Genomic DNA, 20,547 nt, shown 5'->3' with positions numbered 1-20,547 from the left:
AAGCTCCGCTGCTCAGCCCAGAGGAGTGAAAACCCACAGTGCCTCCATTTTATGGTGGGTCATGGCAATCTAGGTAGAAGACTCACTGCAAGGAGTTACTGAACTACTGTGCCTGATCTTAGCATGTGGGGTATGCCAGGAAAGCACCTCACACTTTCTCAAACACACACACACAAATTAGGCAGCTCTCCCAGGGACAGGCACAATCTCACCCGATGATATAAAGAATTCTCAAGGTCCATTACATGTACTAGTGTTTGTTTTGTAGCTGAATCACACCCTGGCTATTAATCATTTACTTGAGAGATATTAGATAAAAGTTACAAAAGTATCACAAAGTTAACAGGGTTTATTTTTGTTGGTTTTTTTAGGTTCAGACAAGTTAATGATTCTGCAATAAATAAGCAAGCAGTTCTAGAAATGTAGTAGAGGAAACAACAGCACTGTCAATGGATAAATACAAAATATCACAAAAATAATACTTCTCTTTCATGAGTTCTCGCTTGCTGGTTTTAAATCTGGACCAGATAGCCATTTTAGCCTTGCTCACTCACTCTCTCAGCAGCTCTGGATATGATTTACTATTGGCTTTTTCACCTATTATTAAAAAATGCTACTGGTACATCTGGGGCTTCCCTTCAGTCCCAAGCATACATAGCAGATAGCAGTCAATCGCTGGCAGTGGACACTAACGTCATTATTGACTTTGTCGGTACTTTTGGATTTGCAGTGTCCCTCAATAATCTATTCTCTCTCCCACGTTGTTCAAAACATCTATGGGACTTTTTTCTAACTTCATCTCTAAACACAGGCTGGATTGTCACTTGCATAGTACTAGTCAATAATGTACAGTTAACTAGTTTTTTGCAGCATGAACCAGTTTCAGCCCTGAAGGAATGCATGAATGCTACCTGAATGTGACTCTCTTGGCCTCAGTTCTGAGAAGACAATTCATTGATAAGAGGGGATTCCCTCTTCCATTGTGGCCCTGCTTACTGAGGTACTGAACCAAGTGAAAAATCCTGCTGTCACTTTTGACCACAACTTTTATAAAGTCCATGTGTCAGACATGGTACAAAAGTGGTGGCGGTTCCACCCCCCCACACACACACACAATTTGCTCCGGCTGTGCCTTTATTTAGCTCATGAAAACCTTGCAAGAGCAACATATATCCAAGCGACGGCAAGGCTTAATTATTGTAATTCCTTGGTACCGGAGCTTCCAGCAGGGTCTCTCTTTGACTCTTGCAACTTTTGCAGATGCGGCAGGATGTCTGCTCACTGGTTTAAGTAACTGTGATCACATTACGCCCACCCTGCATTCTTTACATTGGCTGCCTATAAAGTAGCAGATTAAAAAGATCAACAGGGCCATCTAAAAATCAAAGCCCCTAATTATATAGATCTGGCTATGTATGAAAGTTGCCGACAGGTATTTCATGCAAACACCAGTCTTTCAGGGATTCGACCATCACCACACCCTACCTGGTGTCCCCTATGGTGTGGCACTCATTCTGCCATGACATCCACACCAGTCCCGCCTCTCTCCATTTTTAAAGGGACACTGTCAAGTAAAACATTTTAAAATAGTGAATTTATCTACAGTACCTGTCCCATGAGTGGTCTCTCTGTCTATATTTAGTTTTCTTTTAAATGTGTGGTTTGGGCAGGTAAACCTCTCAGATTAATGTTGTGGAGACCTTATAAAGAACAACCCAAAAGTGAACCTGAAGAGAACAGACTCCAAGCCTACACTACTCTATTCTCTCTCTAAACTAGATTATTAGAGAAAACACAGTCAACCCCAAAAAAGAAAGAGCAGTGAGCAATTAGTCATTGTAAAAATATAAAAGTTATCTGTTAAAGTCAGAAAGTAACTGAATACAAGCAGGTAGAACTATTTAACATGGAAAGATGTTAGTCCCTTCCATACTGAAGCTTTCCCATTACAACCTCCAACTTTGAGCTTCGTCAAAGTGAAACACATTCACATGAAGTTTCACAGGCATGATGATCTTATAACAGGGTAAAGATTTTCTGGAAAGTTTGAGGCAAATCAAATAAGGCACTGAGGATATGAGTGTTCCAAAAAAGCGAGCTGTTTTCATTTCTTGGACAGTTTCACATTTTCCCCCCTCATCATAATTTAAGAACTATTTGGCTTAGATATCCAAATTTGCTTTAATATATCTTGGTGAGGGACTTTGACTAGTTTCAGGCTATTCTGTTATTAAACATGGATTCCATGCACGCTACGAGCTCCATAGTGTTGTTAACACCACATGCTGGCTCGTGCACTGTAGGACCTAAGTTATACTGGCCGACTACAAGCTACCTCATTCAACTCATCACTTCCATGTGCTGTTTAGAAAATGTAAGAACAAAACACTGGGTGCTCTCAAGCCCAGTGGGGTTTAGGAACTCCTATGGAATTTACAAGGCTCACAGTCAACCTGTTTCTCCCTAAGTCAGACAGAAATGTTTCTGTGGTGCCTACAAGCTTTGCAACGACTGAATTTCCTTTCCTGCAAATACCACCAGCACTTCAGGGATGGCAAATCTGTCCTCACCTCACTGTCCACTCTGAACCATCAATCCACGGTCTTAGCTTCTGAAGCACCTGTTAGCTCCACAAGAAAGGAACTTCACACCCTATGAAGTTCACAAGTATCCTATTGGCCTGATGCTCTACTTCGGTTTATAAGCATCATCAGGGCAAAGGGCTCCTTGCTTCCTGGATGGATGCAGCTTCATTATTGCAGTCCCTGTTCCCCTTCCCTGGCACTTTCTTTCTCTCTGCTCCTTCAGCCTCCACTCCCCTCTTCCAGTTCTGGATGCCTCTTCCACATACCCACTGGCTGCTAAACTATGCCCCATAATGTTCATATGGGTATGTCTATACAGCCCACAGGAGTAAGCCTACCAGGGTCAACAGATGCAGGCTCTCCAGGCTTGTGTGAATGCTTGAAAAATAGCTGTGTGGATGGTGCTTTGAAGTTGCAGCTTGGGTACTGAAGCCTTGGGAATGGGAGTGGGCTTCAGAGTCTGAGCTCCAGCCCAAGACACAACTTCAAAGCACTGTCCACATGGCTATTTTTAGAGCCCTAGCATAAAGCCTCACTAGCCCAAACCTGTCAACCAAGGCTGGGAGGCTTGTTTCTGCAGGCTGCATAAACATACCTTATGTGTCCCTGCCCAGCTATTAAGCTCCACAATTACTCCTGTCGTTGATCAGTCCTTAAACTCATTAAACATTCTAAAATTCCTCGACAAAAAACTTCATTAAACTTCAAATACAGTGAAACGATTTGAGGGAGTTTCAGCCCTCAAGATTCAATTTCCTCTCCACAAATCTGGAGCTTGGATGAACCCAAGAAAGCACGGGCGTCCGGAATGGGCTTCCAGCGGGGACTGCCCTGTAAGTAAAGCTTCCCAAACATTTTGTTTTTGATAAAGGATAGTTGGACAGCCTCATGCATTTATTGACACGGCCATCAATATAGGCAACTATCTTCTTCAGCAATTCCCCTCTATGTTTGTCACTCTCTTTGACAACAACAATCACCAGCTAAGTTGTCTGGAAAATTTAAAAGTGTACAGATGATCAATGGTGGAAAATCTTAGGAATGTATTCTTGCTTTAAAAATGATTTTCCATGAAGTACATTTCTGCACACAACATACCTCAGCTACAAAGGGACTTATTCTTTTTGAGATGCACAGATGCATGACTCCCATTGACAGGAGTTATGAGAGTGCATCAATAGGAGAATAGGCTTCAAAGTGTCTACATTTACCAAACATTGATCCATCCTAGAAGCACTTTTTAAGAATGACACATTCTTTCCCCTACTGCATTTTCCTCTCAGCTCTTCAGAAACAATAGACTGCAGTAGTTGACTAGACTCAGTGCCATGAAAAAACCCCTCAAATTTAAATACCATTAAAGCTATGGCACAAAACCTCTAAAGCCACAAAATTCAAGTTATTTGTTTAGGAGATAAGAGTAGCACAAAGACTTTCCACATCTCTTGGTCAGGGCTGTTTTATTTGTTATGACGTGGAGAACACTGTATTGTATTGTTGTTGGGGTTTTTTTTTTTAGACACACCCTTTCCTCCGGTAAACTGTCTGCATTTAGAACACAACACAGATAATTTTCCTGAGAGAGACATTTGTCTCAGGAGAATACCCAGGGCTCAGTCAAGCAGCATGGGCATTGTCTGATGTTGGAGCAGTGCAAATCCATACTGCTCCCAGGGGAAGTTATGGAAGATAGGCTTCTCTCCCCCTAACTCCAGAGCCTCACCAGTGCACAAGGGAAGCACACCAGCTACTAGATCTCTTAAGGCGGCACAACGTACTTCCCTTGCTGTGTTGGGCCCGTTCAATGGGCCAGTGTGAAAGAAGCACCCTCTTTGGAGTGGTGTGAACCACCAGGATGCACTCAGGGACAGCACTGTGACAAGCCAAAGAGTAGGGCATGCAAGGACTGGGGGAGGCTCCTTATGCATCTTCACCCCCTACAGACCCACATAAGGCCCGACACAGTCTGACCCCTGGTTAACACTTGAATAAGGATGTATTTCTCCCAATTGATGGATGGCAGCATATGGCTCTTAGGACACTTTTTTTTTTCTTTTTTTTTTTTTTTTTAACAGATTATGGTGTTTGGTGTAAATACATGTTTCAACACGTAATAAAATTCTTCAGAACTGTTTCTCAAATGTTAGCACTGTGCTTGCACAGAAGACACTTTTCAAAGGTTTGTCAAAATAATGAAAGAAACTGACTGTTCTAGGGGACTTGCAGCTTTCTATCTGTCAGTTTTAAGTCGAAGGCACCCAAAACACACAAAATCCATTCTGGGCTGAAGCTTGTTTTTTAAAGGTCTCCCTCTGAGAAGGAAAGGTTTTAACAAACATAAAAGTTAATTGCTTGACAATGTTTACGTAAGGCAGCTTTAACAAAGGAAGTTGACTGTCTTTTGCATATGTGTACTTTGAATCATAAACCTCTGAAAGTAGATTATTAAGGAAGTGCTGATACAACCTCGGGTATGGTCATGCAAACCCATCAGCATAAGAACAATCTTTTGGCATGTTCTTTATTTTTGTACTAAACTCACATTAATGTTTGTGGCAAGTCTGTGCATGGAACTAGGTTAGGTTGGCCTTGTATCTGTATCTTATATACTGTATGATATCTGAGTTACATTTTCTTAACATTTGTCACTACCTATTTTTAGTACAAACCACATTTGTATTTATATTATTGTAAACTACTTCAGTTATGTGACTGTAACTTGTAAAACAGAATGATTGCTGATGCCACGATTTTTAGAAAGTTACATTGTATACATTACATATTTCAAGAACTCTTATTATAACCCCATTTTTCCTATTCCAAACGCTTATTCTATATGTAGGGTTGCCAGGTGTCCGGTTTTTGAATGGAACACCCGGTCGAAAAGGGACCCTAGCGGCTCCAGTTAGCACCACTGACCGGGCCATTAAACGTCTGGTTGGTGCGTGGCTGGCAGGCTCCCTGGGAGCCACGCAGAGCCAGGTAGGAAGTGGCAACATGTCCCTTGGCTCCTAGGTATAAGGACGGCCACGGAGCTCCATGTGCTGCCCCGCCCTGTGTGCCGGCTCCGCAGCTCCCGTTGTCTGGGAACCACAGCGCCCGCAGGCGGGGGCGGTGCCTGGCCACGCCTCCGTCTAGGAGGTGAGGGACATGTCGACACTTGCGGGAAGCTGCTCGAGGTGAGCACCGCCTGGAGCCTGCACCTTCACCCAGCCCCAATCCCCAGCCCGGAGCCCCCTCCTGCACGCCGAATCCCTCGGCCCCAGCCTGGAGTCCCCTTCTACAGCCTAAAACCTTCATTCCCCAGCCTCACCCCAAAGCCTGCACCCCCAGCTGGAACCCTTACTGCCCCGCACACCCCAACCCCTGCCCTAGCCTGGATCCCCCTCCCACACCCTGAACCCCTCATTTCTGGCCCCACCTCGGACACCCACACTCCCAGCCCATAGTCCATACCCCCTCCCAAACCCCTGCCTCAGCCCGGAGCCCCCTCCCACACTCCAAACGCCTTGGCCCCAGCCCAGAGCATCCTCCTGCACCCCAAACCCCTCATTCCCGGCCCCACCCCAGAGCCTGCACCCCCAGCCCAGAACCCATACCTCCTCTTGCACCCCAACCCCCTGCCTCAACCCAGGGAAAATGAGCGAGTGAGTGAGGGTGGGGGAGAGCGAGCAACAGAGGGAGAGGAGATGGAGTGAGCTGGGGGGGGTGGGGAGGCAGGGCCTTGGAGCGGCAAAGGTGGGGCCTCGGGGATGGGTGGGGCAGGAGTGTGCCATTTTGTGCAATTAGAAAGTTGGCAACCATACTATAATGCCTTATGATATAGTCACCCCTGGCAGTTTATTCTCTTATAACCAGTGAGCTTCTTTGATACATCAAAACTTGTCAGCCTAACTCAGGGATATTTTCTATGGTGTTTGTTTCCTGCCTCTTAAGTTTACTGTTTGCTGTTGACAACAGCTTCCAATGAGAATACAAACTAGTCTAAAAATCATACATAACCTGATCCAAAGCTTATTTCAGACTGATGAGTTTTGGATTAGGCTCATAATGCACTGTATGGATTACTAACCTTATAGTTTGGTAAATATTCCTGCACTGTATAAAATTGTCTTTTCTTTGCAACCATCCTGTGCATTTGTTTTTTGCAAACATATACTTTGCAAAGACACAGGGTTTTCAAGATGTCTGAATTAACATCTGATGGATGCAATAAACCTCCAATAAAATTACAATGGGTATAAGAGGACTTACATTCAAAGCAAATTTGTTTGTTAATAATTGGACACTGACCTCTATGTCAATGCACTGGTATCCGACATACATTCCTGGCGAGATCCTGCTTCCATTACCTTCAATGGGACTGGATTGGGCCCTCAATAATTATATGTGGTGAAAACCTTGACCCATTGAACTCAATGGGAATTTTCCTATGGCCTTCAAATACAACCTTGATTTCTCCCGTATTTCTGTGGATTCTACATTTTGCTGCTTTTGTGGTGAGTGATAGATTTCCTGTGTCATAAAGTATAGGAAGTGCTGAACTGGCCATTCAGTTGTTGGCCATTCTACTGAGTCTTACCGCAAGGGTACTGCTTAGTTTAATTGTGATAGCAGTTTCTGTTTCTTTATGTTAGCCTGAGCAATCTTCATGTCACCAGACTAAGGGAACATTGATTATGGTACTGGAGCTAACTAATGTGACAAAATATTCTTGTCAACCCCTTGTGAACTTGCTTATAGGCCTACCACTCTTGAATAGATATGGTTAATGTCAAATACTTTTGTTGGGCCAACCTGTACATGCTTTGTCTGTCAATGCCAGTGTCTCTACTCAGTATTCTAGCATAGAGTGCTGTGGGCCAGCTACGTTCAAATTCTTGCATTTGATGAATTCCAGTTGTAAGTATATAATCTACATTGGCTGGTGGTGCCACTCTACCACTGACAATGTTTACTATTGCTTTGGGTGTTTAGTGGGATCTAAGGGATTGGTGAATGAAGAAAATAGCTGGCTGGTTTATAATGTTTATAATTATCCAGTATTTGAAAATTAATTCTTATGAGTGCATGTAAGAGTTTACGTGAGTATGCTCTGAGGGAGCAAGAAGAATATGCCTTGTGTCTCCATTCAGGCGTGGAGGGATGACAAGGAGGTGTACTAACAAGGTCTACTAACACGGATATTAACACAGACATAAGATACCTAACTCCTAGTGAATTATGTTCCATAACAAAATATTAGCGTGAAGTCATCATTTAAAAAACGATTGAAATTCAGAGAAAGTGGTTTCTCTGCCATTTGGCTTGGGAGGGGGATGGTAATAAGTTAAGTGTTCATATTTCAAAATGACAGGTTTTAGAGTAGCAGCTGTGTTAGTCTGTATCCACAAAAAGAACACGAGTACTTGTGGCACCTTAGAGTAAAAGTTTCAGGACCGGATCAAGAATGTAATCTAAGATTACCCACAAGATTTACAAAAAGCTTGTTGCATGTTTTTAATGTTATGTCATAATAATGGTCTATAACACTCGTATGCCCCAATCCTGCAACCACTCATGTGTTTACCTGGAAGCACACAAATCGTTCAATTGTGGGGAAACAAAATCCATTATGGAACAAATGCATGTGTTTAACTTTAAGCAAATGCATAAGTGTTTGCAAGACTGGGGCCTTGACTGTAAGTTCTTCAGGGCTCAGATGTGTCTGTACAGCAGCTAACATAACTTCTTGTATCTTTGAAAGCTATTTTCAAAATAGTCAACATCTGTGAATGTAATAATCACCAAGGGAAACTCTGATTTATACACCTGAAATATTTTAAGTTTCTAAACTTTCAGGGGTAAACACATGTAACTTGCTAATTTGTGTAAATCTGTGCCCACAATTTAATAGATATGTGCACCCAATTTTCATGTACCCCAAGATATACAATATATAATGAAATACAGAATATTGATCTGAGTCAGTACAACCAAGAGAATCATATTAGATGGCTCTTTTTTTAGTTATGTAAAGTGTGAAAAACAAGAAGCATATTTACAGAACAGAGCCCTAAGGGTACAAAGTTCAGGGTAGATCAATGCATGCAGCTGCTCTAAAAGTAAGCATGCGCAGATAAAAAAAATCGGAAAGTAATTATTTTTGCTGGATACAGTGTACATAGATCACTGCATTAAGCTTACATAATTAAACAAGACAAAAGGTCAGATGGTACCTAATAAACCATTTATAACAGTAATTATAACTGAACTGTGCCAGTCTAGTACTTTATAATAACTAACAGTTGTTTAATAATTAGAGGAAAATCTCCTGTTTTAAGTTTCTTTCGTTGTAAATCAATACCACCAGCATTACCAACCCGTATTTTCCAATACACTAAGTGCACAAAAAGGGACTGTTGTATTAGAAAATGCTATTTAATGGCTTAACCCTGCTAACCCTTACTGAAGAGAAACCCCACTGAAGTCCCCAACGTCTGATCAAACAAAACAGTATTTGGTTCTGCACTTAAAAAGTGGGAGCAAACCCAAGTATTGTGTCTTCTGTATCAAGGTCGCAACTCCTTAGTTCCAAAGTTACTGGAGCACAGGAGAAATCAAACTTTTTCATAGGGTAGACTGTATCCCAGAAATTGTCTCACTGATCATCTGCAGTCCATTTGTATTCTGGTGAACACCCTCCCTTACCATTTGTAAAAACCCAACAGAAACTACATCAATTGCTTACATGGACAAGTAATACTAAAAAGTAGTACACGTTTAGCTTCTCTTAATACCATTGACAACTAACCCAAGGAAGAGGAGCCAGCACCACATGCCAGCTAGCTCTACATAAACCACCAGTACGTGCTCTGTAAACCCTGAGTAGTCCCCAAACCACAGTTTGAAAATTGCTGCTATAGCAGAGGAGTGTGTTCCTGCTGAGAGTTTTACATACAATTCTGGACTAGACAAGCAGATATTCCAGCACCTTGTGCTAATATACCATGGTGCAAATCCAGAGTATTCCAGTACTGTAAATCTTCAATAACTCGACCATGACCTAATTTAGCAAGGTCAGTCTGGTCCTTCGTTTTATTTACCACAGCTCTTACCAAATTGAATTGAAGTATCAGATTCCATGAAAAAAATTAAGACAATGTAAGTTTTGCATGAGAAAGCACTCAAAATCAGGAAATGGATATGCAGATGTTGTTAATGAACAACCTTAATTCTGCCCCCAAATGCACTGTGATATTGTATTGTATAATGAGAAATCCTGTAAACACTACTGTGACACACATGCCTAAGGGACAGATTTATGTTTGGTGTGTAACTTTCACTTTGGCATTTCCTTACTTGAGCATTTAAATGGACAACCTTAACATTCTCTTAAGATCATTTTATAATGCAATATCCTAATTGTGTGGTTTTGTAGTTTTTCTTTAACACAGGGGAAAGCAAGAACATAAAGGAGACGGCACTTCACAAGTCAGCTGTCCTGCTGTCTTCGAGTAGTTTGTGTAAATGCCAAATCTGGAATTATCTGCCCAGGCATCCCTGGATAACCTTTGCCTGTGCACAGGTGGGGTCACTTGACAAAACATCTTCTATCATCAATATCAGCAGCTGCACAGTTCCTAAGGTAAATCGCAGTAGGCTTCCTCCGACAAATCATGCAAAGTGCAGAGCAGCCCTCACTGAAGTCCCTATCTTATACTGTACAAGCCACAGGCAACTGCCGTGCCTACGTAGAGCTTCCCTGACTTGAATGGCTTCTGCATGGATACTGTAGTAGTCGACCCACTCAAATTGCAGAATCAGGGCCTAATTCCTTGCTCATTAAAAGGTGCACAGGACTTACCCCATGCACAACTTTAGTACGCTTCTCAGTACATAGTTAAATTAGCCAGTCGTACATGCACAACACAGACATTCTCAGCTGTACAACTGACAATCTTGGTTAAAAAAAAAAAAAAAAAAAAAGATGATGCAAAATGTACTACACATGCCCAGCCTGTGATTTTCAGTCAAATCAAATCAAATTCACCAGAAAACTCAAAAACACTTCTCCTGAATAAGGTCTAGTTCCAAGTCAAATTCCAAATCACAGCCATTCAGAGTAAAGGGTTATTTTAAACAAAAATTGCAAGAACTTTATTTTTAAGTGGGGAAAATGCCCCCTCCCGCATTATCAAAACCACTGAATTATTTTTGCTCAAGCTTTCAAAAATAAATAATCTTCAGGCAGAGACCAAGCCTGGAAAGTTTCATCCCAAAAGATGAAAACTCAAAGTTCTGAGAGACTAAAAACAGAAGGCTAGAATAAAAACTATTATGCAACCTTGACTATAATGATTGCTGCTGGCTCTACTATAACATCACTGCTGATTTAACATTTTTACATGCAAAAACAAATTAATCTTAATACTCCATAAGTAGGGCCTTACCAAATTCACAGTCCGTTTTGGTCAATTTCATGGTCATAGGATTTAAAAAATCATAAATTTAATTATTTCAGATATTTAAATCTGATATATCATGGTGTAACTGTAGGGGTCCTGACCCAAAAGGGGATTTGAGGGGGTTGCAAGGTTATTGTAGGGGGAGTTGCGGTACTGCCACCCTTACTTGTGCGCTCCTGCTGGCAGCGGCACTGCCTTCTGAGCTGGGTGGCTGGAGAGCAGCGGCTGCTGGCCAGGAGCACAGCTCTGAAGGCAGCACCACTGCCAGAAGCAGCGAAAATGTAAGGATGGCACAGTATGGTATTGCTACCTCTCTGCGCTGCTGCCTTCAGAGCTGAGCCCTTGGCCAGCAGTTGCCAGTCTCTGGCCACCCATCTCTGAATGTAGCAGCAGAGAAGCAAGGGTAGCATGGTAATATATGGTATTGCCTGCCTCCCTTACTTCTGTTCTGCTGCTGTTGAGACACTGCCTTCAGGGCTGGGTGCCTGGCCAGCAGCTGCCAGTCTCCAGCCACCCAGCTCTGAAGCAGTGCAGAAGTAAGGGTGGCAATACCATGACTCCCCTACAACCCCCGCCCCCCACAACCCAATTTTCGGTTGGGACCCCCAGTTTGTTAAACACTGGTCTCCTCCGTGAAATCTGTATAGCATAGGGTAAAAGCACACAAAAGACCAGATCCGTTTTTCACTGCCGTGAATTTGGTAGGGCCCTATCCATAAGTGATTAAAGAAATCATTCATATCAGTAATCAATTCAAAGTATTTTTCTAATATCCATTGACACCAATTATAATTAAAATAACTATAAGAATAGCTGAATATTACTGAGGCTAAAATTCCTGATAAAAATATAATCATTCAACAGAAAAGACCAAAGTTGCATATTAAAGGTACATTGGTAAGGAAGTATCTTCCCCCCCCTGAAAATACTGATTCTTACAATATTAAACAGTTGCATAACTATTCCAAGTTCAACCTGAGAAAACAAAGAGGGAGCTAGTAAAAAAGCCTTGGAAAGCAGTATCACAGAAAAGGTCTCATTTAAATTCCTGGAAAGCGCCGCGTCTCTAAATATATCTATTCAGCTCTCTGAGCAGGCAAGTCCTGCTAAAACACACACGCTGCCGACTGTAACGCGGAGACGGAGCGATGCCACCGGGAGACTCCGTCCGGCGTCACGTATCTATTGCCCACCCAGTAAACGGTGGACAGCAGAAAACCGCCCCGCAAAAAGTACATTTTGCGAATGAGCGAGTGTGTGTGTTTGCGGCCCAACCACGGGCTTTTCCTCGCATCTTTATATTCGAGATCGCTACCGGGGGGGGATCAATCTTGTAGCCTCCAGACCCGGAGCTCTTTGCTTGAATTCGGATTGCTCTATCGGCAGACGAGAACGGCACGGGGTGGGAGGGGGGGAGCAGAAACCGCGGCGCTTCTCCGAAGGGCAACATACTCCCCAGCCCCTTCAGCGCCTGGCCGTACCCGTCCGCGCGCGCCGGGGGGCACCCGGCTGCTGGCCCGAGCGCCGCCCCGGCTCAACCGAGCCGGCGGGGGGCTGCGGGAAGGCGGCGCCTCGCCCGCCCGCCGACCTTCGCGCCTTGCCCAGGCGGCGCAGCCCGCCCCAGGGGCGCCTCGGCATCGCTCCGCCGTGCTCAGCCGCTGCCAGCCTGCGCCCCACCCCCGCGGCGGGGGATGCTGCTATTGTCTCTCCCCGCCTCGCCCATCGCTGCCCCTGGGAGCGGGGCTGCCGCTGCTGCTGCGCCTCCTCCCCGGTCGGCAGCGGGCGGCGCGTCCCCCCATTACCTAGCAGGAGCAGGGCGGCGAGAGCCGCGGGGCGCTGGGGCGCGGCGGCGGGGGCTGCAGGGCGGCTGCCCGGCGGGCGGGAAGCGCAGCTCGCTGCTGCGGGGCGGACATGCTGAGGCGGCGGCTGCTACTGCTGCTGCTGCTGCTGTGCCGCCGGGCTGGGAGCTGCCGCCGCCGGCTCAGCGCCCCGGACTGAGGCGGCGGGGGAGGGAAGCGCGGGAGGGGTGGGCAGCAGCAGGCTCGGCTCTGCCCGGCTCATTGTTCGGGGAAGGGCGGGGGCGGGGTCACGGCTGCCTGCCTGGGGGCGCGGTGCCCCGCCTCGGGCTGCGGGGGGTGGGGGGGAGCCTCGCATGTGCCGCTGCAGAGCCGCGCCGCCGGGTGCCCGGGGGACGCCCGCCCGCTGCCATGGCCCTGGCCGGCTGTGGCCCCGCGTGTCCGGGGGTGGGTGCGGCTCGGGGCGCTGCCCGGCTGGGGACCCCGAACCTCAGCCCTCTCCCGCCCCCCCGCACCTTCGGGGGGCCGCTGACACACGGGAGGGGCCTGCGGGCGCTCAGCCACGCCGCCGCCCCCCGCTAGAGACAGGACCGACGGGGAGCTGGCCGCGTGAGCGGGGCTCTCCGGCCCGGCCGCGCAGAACCGCTGGAGATCGCTGCGGGGTGAATCCCGCAAAACCTGTGCGTGCGGAGAGAAGGTGAAGCCGGGGCAGGGTGCGTTGAAACCCCGGCCCGAGCCTGCGGTTTCTAACAACCGCGAGCTTGCTGGAGGGTCACCGCTGCCAATGCCAACCTCCGTTTGCAAGACGCTGCCTGCAGACAGCCCGCAGGTTGCCTTGCAGGTGACCTTCGGGCATCCGCAGCAGGTCCAGCGGCGCCACGCTGCCTTTTAGTTACTGCCCTGTGGCTCGTCCTGCCGTACATGCCCCCAGTAGTGCCCTCCAGCTGCTTCACTGGCAGCTTTGGAGGCTACATGAGGATGATATAAAGCATCTTGCAAAGTAGCAGCAGCGGTTGAGGGGAAGAGGGGACGTATTTTGCCCACGCAAGAAAGTTTTCGGTACGATTTAGTTTGATGTGGCGGGCGCAAACACCAGAAAGGGGGCTGATGTGACCGTTCCACCACCCCGGTAGAAAGCATGGCAGGCAGGGAGTATTGAAAAGGGTTTTAAGATAACACTCCATTCATTAGGGAAACATTTTAAGCTACTAAAGGCTTGGTTGAAGTTATTATCTACATGTCCACAAATTGTGTATTAAGGACTCAAAAACAATACAATGAAGCCTGTAAGATCAGCCCCAGCAAAGAAAACGAAAAATAAAATAAATGTTAAAAGGAACTACTGTAAATAAGCCTTTGTACCTCTGCATTTGTAAGTAACCAACCTAGACTGGTTGATTCCTGCTGGATTCTCAGTTAGCTCCCACAAGCAGATGTATTAGAAAGTTATTTGCAACCTAATCCTTGCTAGACAAGTATTTGGAAAGCCATTGATTTTATTATTTTAGGGCTAGATTCTGCTATCCTTACTCCGATTTAATAGGTTTCAGAGTGGTAGCCATGTTAGTCTGTATCAGCAAAAACAACGAGGAGTCCTCATGGCACCTTAGAGACTAACAAGTGTATTTGGGCATAAGCTTTTGTCTGCTAAAACCCACTTCAGCTGCATGGAGTGGAAAATACAGAGGCAGGTATAAATCTTTTCACATCTTTTCATGTGCTGTGTATTTATACTTGCCTCTGTATTTTCCACTCCATGCATCTGATGAAGTGGGGTTTAGCTCACAAAAGCTTATGTCCAAATAAATTTGTTAGTCTCTAAGGTGCTGCAAGGACTTCAGATTTAATAGTAGTTTACCACAGACAGGTGGGTGCTTTGATCACACTTTTTACTTGAATTGAACTATTCAACTGCTTAAAGTTAAGCATCTACATAAAGCTTTGCAAAACTAGGGTTTTATTGCGTCTGTATCTGTTGTATCTAAAATATTCAAAACAAAGTTTATGAAAGAATTTTCTTCTTAAACTGTTCAAGAAAAGTTAATCAAAACAGTGAGCATTACAGTTAAATAGGAGACAACATGCTAAGACAAATTAAAATATAGCATATTAATACCATACAAATAAAACAAAGGTGTTAAAGACAAAACATGATCAAGAAGCAGAGGGTTAAAAATAGAAAAGTCAAACTGTTGAAACAACCCTCCATACACAAAGCAACCCTCCATACACAAATGATTATAAATCCTTAAGCACTTTATCAACTTAGCCTATTTACTGTATTTGACTGAAGAAAGAGGAAGTTTGTGAAGCATAAATCTGATTAAGAAAACAAAATAATTTTTCTTCAAGTTAGGACACTTATGAAGTCAGGCTTTGGAAAAGAAGTTACTTTATCTGAACTAAAGTAGTAAGTTGTAGATATAGACATTAAATGTGAAGTAAATAGTTTGACACTTCTTAAGCATCACAGAAGACTAATAGCAAAAGCAGCCTCAATAAAAGTTCTTACCAGAGATGCAATTAAGAGTTTGGCAACTGCTGGGTAATCATTCTAAGCATTTGTTGCTGCCTGAAAGTTATTCCCACAGTCATTCAAAAATCTAAAATTTTAACTTAATGCCAAATTTTATTTATATATGCTTTGCCTACCACGTAAAATTTTTTTTTTTCAAATTTGTTGCATCACGCTACAAAGATGCCTGCTGGCTGGTACAATTAATCATAAGCATGTGTCATACAAAAATACAGTACAAGATATATATTCCTAACCCAATTTTCTTTTTTTACAGTAGGAATTTGACTATATAGAAATACAGCTCCTGATATGTATATCACAGTTCTAAAATGTGCTATTCTTTATAGTCATTCCACTTCTATTATTCCAAGTGAAAATTAATTTCAATTTAGAAGCAGAAGAGTATGAGTTAAGTAATATTATGAGAAAGCTGGTAGCACAAAGATATTCTACATGTGATATAAGGACAGCACCTCACCTGGAAATTTGTCTCCCTAACAGGAGAAGAATTCAACAATAGGGAGTTAAACTGTTTGAGCACAACTCTCATAGATAGATGCTACTGATATTAAAGTCTATCTAAATGTAAAAATTATCTCTGGGAAGGGAGTTGGAGGTTGTCTGCAGTCAGGTAAGGTTTGCTTTTGCCTCTAGCTTTGGGTGCATTTTGCTTTTGGCTCAGCCAGTGAACTCTGAAGAACAAAGAGCGATATATCCCACAGTTCCTACCACTGGCCTGAGTCTGATTTCACTTACATTACTGTAAATAAAGAACCACTCAATGGAGTTATATTGGAGTAAAGACTGTGTGAGATTATTATTATCAGCCCCCCAGTGATTTCAAAACACCTGGAGAAAAGGTTTGAAGTTCAGAGGACAGTAATTGCTGGAAAGTCCAGCTTTTCTAGAGGTTCAAGAATCTACATGCAAGTGCTTGAGTATGGGTGAGCGTTTCTCTTATATATAGTTAGCATGAAGATAAAGTTTCAGATACTATATACACACACAGATATAGTTTCTGCTTTTCTGTTACTGAGTTTAAATACTGGTGTAAGTGCATCTATTATTTTGTTGCTGAATTAGTGGCACATATATAAAGGGAATAAATAACCTAATTTAGCCTGATCTTGAGAGACAGGCCCATAAAGTTATAACAGATCAGTGTAGTGATCATCTAAACCTACAAGATATAGTTTATAACTAAAGACTCCAAAGCCCTGTTACAAATCAATTAATCACTCCCAGGACATGTTAATAGCAAATTTAATGGGTGAAATTCTAGCCCCACTGAAGTCAAAGAGGTTTTGCCATTGACTTTAGTGGGGCCAGGATTTCACCCAAAAGAACATATTAGAATTAGACTAGCTTTGAACATAAAGAGCTAAATTATGGCTGTCCCAATATGTGATGTGGGGTGGCGTGGGGGAGGGTGGGGATGTGTAGGGAGCTCTTACCTCCTCACCTTTGCATGTTTTGTGAGCACCACGGGCACTGCTATTCCTACCAATAATGCTTACCACCCCATAGGAACACATTCAAGTAGATTAGACCCCACTCCTCTGCAAACCAGCAAGCATAGAAGGCTACAATGGGGAAAGTGTATGACATACCTCTTTGTCATATAGGTATAATGTACCTATATGACCTGTTAAGCATGGTCCATCAAGTACTTCTGAAGGCAGAATACCTGCTGCATCCCTTCAAAAGCGCTGCTTCCCTTCAAAAGCACTGTTTCTGGATACTTTGTCTCCTTCAGTGTGCTTCTTCCCTGTTCCACCTCTAATGCAGCCAAAAGAAATTCTGAAGACTTTATATATTGTGTACCTGACAAATGCTGAACCAGGTTTTGTTTTTAATTGTGAAGTGGATTTTTAATAACAAAGTTACTGTAGTTGACTTCCTGGTCCTTCAAAAGTATATTGGGTTTGCAGTTGTTTGCATTTGTACGTGGATTTAGGAACTGAGCCAACAAGGAATTAATATCCTGCCTTCAGGAGAGGTTGTGGCCCAATTTTCTTTTTTCATATCTTCTAGAAGATGATCAGTGGAATAGCTTTATCTCTAAGGGAAGTTATTTCTCTGCCCTTCATAAGCACCATGATGAAATACTCAGTAGCAGAATGATAGGGTAGAATTCAAGAATATAGGTAACTCAAGTTGGGACTCAGTGACTACAGCATCCTGGCTCAAAGGAATTTGGGTGAGGGGTGAGGCAGGAAGGATGCAGTGCTTACCAAATTAGCAGGTTGTTGCTAAAATAAGCCTGGTATTTTGTTAAAAATCCCTTTCAAATATACGTATCTGAAAAACAATCTAATCATGGGCCAGATTCGGATACACACTGAAACTCATTCAGCACGAACAAGAGTTAGATGCAGAGTAAGTGCTATTCACTATGAGTAAGTTTTATAATAAATCTGACATAAAATGTAAGCTTCACCATTCTAGATGGGCCCAGGATACACTGTGACTCAGAGACACACTTCTCAGTCATAATTCCTTTCCTGCTTCTTCCTTGCTCTTGAAGGGCCATATTTTACTGCTGTAAATTCCTAGCCCTTTGGCTTAGCTGTTTCTGCCAGCAAGTACAGCCAAGGCCCTACTCCCCACCCCTTCCAATACCTGTTCCAAGGAGAAGTAGGAATTTAGCCTCACCTGTGTGTGCAGATCCAGCATGTCTGCATAAGGGTGTAAAGGGTTTCTTACTCTCTTGCATTGGCATGTAGCACAAGTCACAATCCTGTCCTGTGACTTTTTCCAGTAGAAGAACAAGACTAAGAAGAAATTTTAAAAAATTGAAAAACACCCTAACATTTGATTGTCATTTAAAACTTTGTACTAATTGTCATATCTTCAGATCGCCAGTAAGCCATTATGTGCCTGCCACAAACAGACTTTATACAAGGTAAAAGAAGAAATCAACAAAGTGGAGAAGATTTCAGCATGAGCACAGTAGGAGACTGCATCTAGTCTGCTCCAAGGCTCAGTCTCCAACCTTAGCTGATCACTGTCTGATCAGTTTTTCACAATAGCACTGGGAGATAGTTCTAGAATTTAGGCACAATCAAACAGATAGTCATCAGGTGGATAAGGATACAGACTCCATGTTAACGAAATTGCAATTTCTTTTCAAGAAAGAGATGATTAGCATCTGAAGGAAATGTGCAGTAAAAACTTTTTAAAATTTCTAACTTTGAGGAACTCAACCAAAGGTCTCCTAACATTTTCCACTGAAGTTGTAGAGGCCTGATCCTAGAAGCTGCTACATTTAAAAAAATGTATTCGTAGCTGTCCCACTTGATAGGCACTCTGCATCTGCAGTTCCCGTTGACTTCAATAGAAGTTGAGGGTGCTACACATAATGCAGCATTTATATGCTTCTTTGTGACCTATGGAGGCATTATTGATGAGCTGCAATGGGTCATTTCTTCTGTTGAAAAGGTTAACTGAAAATCATTTTTCATGTAACAGGTTTCTGAAGAAAAAAAAAATGCCATGTCTGCTGACTCATCAAAAAATGAGAATGAAAAGATGATTGTATTTGGAATGACAGTTTTCACAAAATAAAGCAGTGTGCATAATTCAGAATGGGAAATACATCTGTGCCAATAAGGCACACTAACACAGAAATGTATGCATTTTCATACATTCATTTTTAGGATAACAACTGGCTAATATTTTAGAGCCTCTCACGTTTTGGGGTTCAACCCAGGCCAGTGAGCAGTTGTATCGCTGCCTGCTCTGTTACCCTGGCTGCCTTAAATGCACTGCTTCTGTGGCTCACAACCTGGACACCAACAGCCAGAAGACAAATATACAGTTCCCCGAATGTGTTTGTGTTGTGCAGCCTGGTTCCGTGATCTGACCCTACCAGCCTGCCTGCAATATAAAAGCCCCATCCTGGTCTCCACCAGTCTTGATTACTATTTGTAGGGAGATCCTTACACACAACCCAGTCCCAAATTTCCCCATAACCATCTGCCTTGAAGTGTTTAGACATATCCTGGACAATTCAGAGAAATAATAAGGCTTGTTGTGCCTCTAAATAGAGAAAAGCACAGCTTATAGCTTTGAGTTAACAATCACTTAGATTCAAACACAACACTTTTGGTTAAAAGTAAAACAAAAAGTAAAACTTTTAAAGTAATCTAAATTGCTTTAGATTAAAAATAAAACAAATTTAACAAAAAGAGAGGTTTTAAGTGAGTTCAAGTACAAGGGATAAAGACAAAATGGTTACAAGCAAATACAAATAAAATGCACTTTCTAGCAGCTAAGACTTAACAACCTACAGTCTCGGTTTAAGGTAGATTTCTTACTAAACTTTCTTTCCAGCCATGGCTGACTTTCTCTCAGTCAAGGCCTTCCACAGAAGTAAAGGTATTGGTTTCCCTAGGTGAAAGATCTTTGCCTAAGCAGGTTTTTCACTTATACTCAGTTCCCAGAAATTTCAGTCCCCTTAATTGAAGGATCCATCTTTCTCAGCTTGCAAGAACTCTGGCCCTGTGTGTCTGTCCAACAATGGATGCCAAAATGACTGCTTCTGTAGCATATATTTTCCCAAACTCCTTGTTTTGTCCCCACACTCCTGCGGTTCTTCACTTCCTATAGATTTCCTATTCCCCTGCTGATTCATATGTAACTGGGGCTTCCATTGTTTTTGGTCACACCTTGCTTAATTTCACCAGAGACAGGTAGATAGTTGCCTTCCCTCCTGTCTGGGATAAAACCTTTTTCTCCCTGTGTTTGGTCACAGACTTTAAAACTATATCAGTGAGTATCCATTATTCCTCATATAGTGTTAATACACATATTTATGACAATATTAATCACCAGTCTGTCATTAGCTTTCATAAAAGACCTTACTTGATAAGATTTTTTTAATACAGTAATATTGTATACAATCAGTTGATTCAATTACTTATTATTTGAAGTTCAGACCCCCACAAGAGCTTTTCCCATGAGTAGAATTGTCATTTAGTTACTCACATACTGTTCATTGTAGCTGGAATGGGAAGGTTAGATTTACTGTCCAAAATAACCCCATCAGAATTTAGCTGAAAAGAAAACTATTAGTTTTTGTTAGCACAGCAGTCTAGACTGTCACATTGTAACAAAACATTTCTCAACATGCATGCACTGCAAAATGTTAAGACAAATAATGAAATATGAATATTGTTGAACATACATTACATTAATCC

General features: G+C 43.1%; 1 protein-coding gene across 6 annotated transcripts in view; it reads right to left on the bottom strand.

The window, feature by feature from the left end:
• The window catches only part of ST6GAL2 (ST6 beta-galactoside alpha-2,6-sialyltransferase 2), a 251,632-nt gene that overhangs the window by 49,492 nt on the left and 181,593 nt on the right, over positions 1–20,547 (bottom strand). Inside the window, exon 1 of one of the 6 annotated variants that reach the window (XM_043536350.1) lies at positions 12,835–13,108. The exons of 4 other annotated variants lie outside the window; for them this stretch is intronic. The gene's annotated coding sequence lies outside the window, so the exon portion shown is untranslated. Of the gene's footprint in view, positions 1–12,484; positions 12,567–12,834; positions 13,109–20,547 lie in introns of those variants that run through there. One more of the 6 variants, XM_043536369.1, reaches the window with a different exon arrangement.

Source organism: Chelonia mydas, chromosome 1 (genome assembly GCF_015237465.2).
Source record: "Chelonia mydas isolate rCheMyd1 chromosome 1, rCheMyd1.pri.v2, whole genome shotgun sequence".
Taxonomy (NCBI): domain Eukaryota; kingdom Metazoa; phylum Chordata; order Testudines; family Cheloniidae; genus Chelonia; species Chelonia mydas.
This window is presented reverse-complemented; position numbering and strand designations above follow the sequence as displayed.